Genomic DNA, 5,210 nt, shown 5'->3' on the forward strand with positions numbered 1-5,210 from the left:
CAAGTCCATTCGGTTCGTGAAAATTTCGGTTGTCATTAAAATCGCGAGGATCAATCGCTAGATCCGTGGGGTACGATCGTTCGGTATAGGTTTAGGATCATTCGTCAATTCGTTTCGTGATCCAGCGGAATCACCCGCGATCCACTACTATGACAGTGGCGAACTGATCCCTGACTATCATTCGATCGGCCAACAGTGGCTCAAAATATCACATCGGCGATTTCATGGTCGAAATTAAATTCACGATCGAATTTTCTAATAGTCGCGCGAATTTTAATTCCCTAATTGGCCTTTCCTAATGGTTAGTATCAAGGGAATGATCGATTCCGTGCAAAGAACTAATCATGAAAGTACATTTATAAAGCTCGGTATTTATGAACCCCAAATAGACGAATTTTTAGGATGTCACAATTTCCTGGGCCCCGGATGCTTCACATGCCTCAAGAACACTCGCCGCGGCCACGAGGAAATCCTAATACGCGTTGCTCGAGGATTCTATGAATGTTGTCCATTGTCGCAGAGCGCCTAATTCGCTACGCTCTGATCTGCAGTTGCAATTCCCTCATGGTATGCAGAGTTAGCAAAAGTACAAGTAGTTTGCAATTTCTGTGGAATGAAACAAAGGCATTCAACTGAAAGACGTGTGCAATCGACTAGAGAAAAGGATTCAATTACAGGAACAATGAAAAATAATTTGAAGAATCATCCGATTCAACTGCTTGTCAGCACTGAAAAGCTCCAACCATCCAAATCAAGACCCACCTTCACAAAAGCCAAAGACTTCATCTATTCTCTAAACCGTGGGGGTGTTGGAGGTGCCGGAAAAGATCACTGTTGGTGGCGGGACGTGACTGCGGTGGTCTGGGATGCAAGCTCGCCTGATCGCTCTCTCTCCTGTTTCCTGACGTCCGTCCACGTTGTTGTCAAAGGATTGTTGAGGCCTGAGATTTGGGTTGGAGAAGAAGATTGTCGGGCTAACATGTCTTTAGATGAAAGCATTTATGATTCCTCCACTAATCATGGTTCTCTTGCTGACCCACCAACGCATGAATAAGGACGATTCAAACGTTTGGATGACAAAGAATTATGGCCTTCCTGAAGAATACTTCTCATCAACTACGAAAAGCAGCGAACGACCAACAAACCGCGACCTCAACCGGCGGCAATTAATGGCAGTGGCAGTGGCATTGGCAATCGGAGGTGCCGACTACCAGTGACCGACAATAGGGGTGTGCATCGGTTCCGATCCAACTCGAAAATCGGACCGAGCCGGTTGATTCTGGATGGTTCTCGCATGAATTGGTCAAGTTCTCGATTTCAAATTTTTGAACCAGAAATAAGCGATCCGACCAGACTGGATTGAACCGGTGGAAACGGTCAAGAAGAGTGAATACATATAGTAGAAACCACAAAAAAAAAAAGAAAAATTTAAGATATCGTTAATCAAAGTTTGTTACCGCGTTTCTCGTGAAATTTTCACCCTCCGGCCTGCCCACACAGATCAACTGATCCGGAGCCGTTAGATGGAGACCCGCGCGAGAAGCACCGACCGTCGGATGTTTAGAGTCCGCTTTCTCTCCCCCCTAAAAAAAGCACTCACCGTTGTCACCGTCCTTCGTCGTCGTCGTCTTCTGGATCCCTCGGTTCTGCGCAGAGCGCTCTCCGGCAATGTTGCACGTAGCCCTTCGGAAGAGGGCCGACCAGCTTGGGCGGAGAATGGAGGAGCTCGCCTGCAGCATTGACGGCCTCACGGTCCGCTCCTTAGAGATCACTGCCCTCCACCTCTTCTGCATGTTCCAAATGGCGTCCGCTGCCGCCGCCGCCAGGTCGCGGTACATGATCTGCCAGTTCGTGTGGATGCCCGTGTCGCTGTCCCTCGTCATCTTCGCCGCCCACTGCTCCTACTTCTCCAGCGATCTGCGGCGCCTGCGGAGGTACTCCTCGGAGATGGAGCACGTCAGGGCAAAGCTGAACGAGGCTCGGCAGATGCTGCTCGAGCACTGCATTAATCACGAGGCCTCCTTGGCGGAGGTCGGGTTTGGCTCGACAACCCTGACTTGGATTAACCTGGTGTGCTTCGCGGTCACGTCCGCGATTTTCACGTGTGTCGTCATTTGGTACGCGATTTTCACGTGTGCAGCATAAGGTGATCGTTGAGGTTCTGTGGCAACCATCTTAGGACACCATCTTAGGAAAAAAAGGGAGGTTTTGGTGGTGGTTCTCTTTAGGGTTTTGCTATAGGTCTCTGACTTAAATCGACAGTCTCCTCAGCTACTTTGATTCCTTGTCAAGTAACCGTTGTGTTCATGTCATGGCATTCGCCTCGGCGGAAACACCACAAATATGATCATCGTGGTTCAGTGAAATGAAATGGGAATACTGATCTTGGGTCTCTCTCTTTTATCTTCTTTTCTTCCCAATATCATGCGGTCTATGTGATTTTCTCTCTAATTTTTAGCACCAACGCAGGTTTATCTTCATGATTACACAGTTCGGTCTTGTGGGGTTTAATACTCGGCGACGGATGAAGTGTGGGTGTTCATATCTCAAATGAGAAAAGCAGGAAGATTGCTTTAGACACATCATGGTCACGGTTGTTTTAGTGTTGAAAATGATCAAATGATCGAATTGTTAGTGTTAATTCATAGGTCGCATGATTCTTAACGCGCCGCCAACGGACAATTTTCAAATCCCGAGCTTCCTCAAACTTTCGAAAGGCTTAATATAAGTGACAATTGCGCATCGCAATGCCGTGCTAGAATCGCGCCATAGTAGTAACTCTGGCACACTCAATAAGGTAGTCCAGTTGCCCGAATCTCTCTCTCTTTCTCTCTCTCTCTCTCTCGCCCTAAGTAATGGCAGGGCTTAAGCTGCCGAGAATCGAGCATCTCGATGCGCAGTTACGAACCTGCACAATACATAAAAGGCAACCCTCGAGTTCTGGGCCTTAGCTCGCTAGTCTCTAGTTAAGGGTTACTCGCGATGGACCTATTTTGCGAGTCCATATGTATCATGGCATCTCCGGTTAAGAGCCGTCGTCTTAGAGGTCTATATGAAGTTATTACAGTACAAATAGTTTGGTGAATTGCGTGGATGTACCAAAAGCTCAAACGACAGATTCATCACACAGCTCAAGGTTCATGTCACTGGCCATCAGGCTCCTTTTCATGATGAGGATTACAAGAGATTCCACTGTTCCTAATTTCCTAGTTCGAGCTTTTCATCTGCAGCTGCCCCAGGTCTGGAATGTCTGCACGTCTAGCATGTAGTAATGATGCCGGATAAACAATTACAATGTGGCTGCGGAAAGTCCGCCTTTTCGCTAATGTATGTATAATGGCCGACCAAAATGGACCACGCGATTTACAGATGAAGAACAGGGACCGCGAACAAACCTCACATCTTACACTTCCCACGGATGGTTCAAAAGATTGCAAAACCAAATCGGGGCAAGCAAATACATCACCCGGACACGACACCTTGCAGAATGCACTAAAGATTAGGCTAGCTTAGCAATTCACTGGGGCCATTTCCTGCTTCGGCTGCCGGGGCTACTGATGATGCTCCTTATATTGCTTGACTCCGATGGACTAGGCCCGCTTCTCTGACCATATACACTTCCCCGGTGACCTGAACTCGAATCACGCCCTCTCTGGACCTCCATCTCCAAACTCTTTGCTTCATCCACCAGCTTCAGTATCTGTTTGAAAGGCAAGTAGTCTCTACAGACATTAGAAGACATTTTCGGAGCATAAATGGTGTAATGAGGGGTCGAAAACGGATCACTCAATAACAAGCTATTGAAACTTGACTTCAAAGAGTTCCCTTTCAACTGTTAATATTGAGAGAAACAAACAAAATTCATGAGCAGACTTGAGGTTTTTCAGCAAGACTGTTGACTGATCCTCACTGTCCCATAATATCTGAATGTAGGTTAGTTATTTACCCAAATCTCGTTCTCTATCACACGATCCTGAAATACTCTAATGTCAGGGCTTAAACTGCAAAAAAAAAAAAACCAACGAAAAAGAGATGTGCATTCAGTACAAATCAACAGTGACACAAAATCAATGGGCATCAAAGGTAATAGATTCTCGCCAGTATTCTGTTAACTTGCACATGGAAGCCTGATACGTTGAGGTGTGATGAATAAAAGTAAGCGGATGTGCTTTCCCATCCCTAGATGGAAAATAAGCGCGGAAAGTCAAAATAAATGCCGCAAGGAGAACAGTAACAGAAACACGATGCTTGAAAGTGGCGGTACTCAAGTCCCACATCATATTTTGTCTGATGGTTTCAACATATGCTGCCCTTTCCTCTTCATAAATGACACGTTGCAGGTCCGTAAATGAAGTTAGAGGTGAAACAACATTGAGGAGAGAGGAGCTGGGTAACACATACAGGGGCACTTCTTTCCTCACATACTCGGCGCCACTGCGAGCCAACAATGCAAAAACTAAATTTAAGATTGAGAGGTCATGACAGCCTACTGGACAAAAAACGTACAGTGATTAATCGGTGCGCATGCCCAAGACAGGTGGAATCGGAACGCAGAAGTGGCCCAAAAAAGGTAAAGAATGAATGGAGAAAAAGATAAAGTGCAAAAGGAAAGGATAATTAAGTGCCGAGTACATACTCATGTATACCTCATGTCCCAGTTTGACCTATGCATAGCCTCTTGCATGCTTTCTGTCATATCCATGGGATCTATAGCAACAATGGCGGTGCTGCTTGGATTTCCATTGCGATAATTTTCACCAATCGGGCTCCTCGCGCCGACCCGGATCCGACCCGGATTTTCCCCCTTCACAGACCCGGTTTCTTCCCCTGTTTTAGAGCTTCGCTCGGCCGGGCAGAAATCCGGCGATTTGCCAGCTGTTCTGCCCGGCCATTGGTCCCTATCTCCTCAGCACTTCAAGCTGAAGAGATTGGGGGCGACGGATCGCCGGACGGCCGACCAGAGCGGTAGCCAGTCAAGCTCCGACTGGGGCTTGTTGAGCCCAAACGTCGGTCGGAACTTGGCCGGTCGACCCAGGTCATACTTTGACCTGTTCCGGCTTCCAATGGCCGTCACAAGACGCTCAAAGGGCTCAAAGGTTTCCGGACAGCCTGTACATCGCCGACCGAGGATCGTCTCAAACGGACTTCATGTGGGCATTTCGTCGAACATGTAGAGTACATGACCTAAACAGGGGAGTTTTGACGTATTT

The 5,210-nt window shown here is 47.2% G+C and overlaps 1 long non-coding RNA gene across 2 annotated transcripts; it reads right to left on the reverse strand.

The window, feature by feature from the left end:
• Positions 1-3,076: 3,076 nt before the first annotated feature.
• Positions 3,077-4,762, reverse strand: LOC115668017 (uncharacterized). Of its 2 annotated transcripts, none has more exons than XR_008815589.1 (4): positions 4,647-4,762; positions 4,276-4,434; positions 3,911-4,179; positions 3,077-3,700 (listed from the first exon to the last, which is right to left on the reverse strand). It is a non-coding gene; the product is annotated as an uncharacterized LOC115668017 (long non-coding RNA). The 2 variants fall into 2 exon arrangements; XR_008815588.1 differs by having other exon boundaries at positions 3,874-4,179.
• Positions 4,763-5,210: the final 448 nt, after the last annotated feature.

This window comes from Syzygium oleosum, unplaced genomic scaffold (assembly GCF_021117445.2).
Source record: "Syzygium oleosum isolate NSW1041296 unplaced genomic scaffold, Sole_v2.1 Sole_v2.53, whole genome shotgun sequence".
NCBI classification, from domain to species: Eukaryota; Viridiplantae; Streptophyta; class Magnoliopsida; order Myrtales; family Myrtaceae; genus Syzygium; species Syzygium oleosum.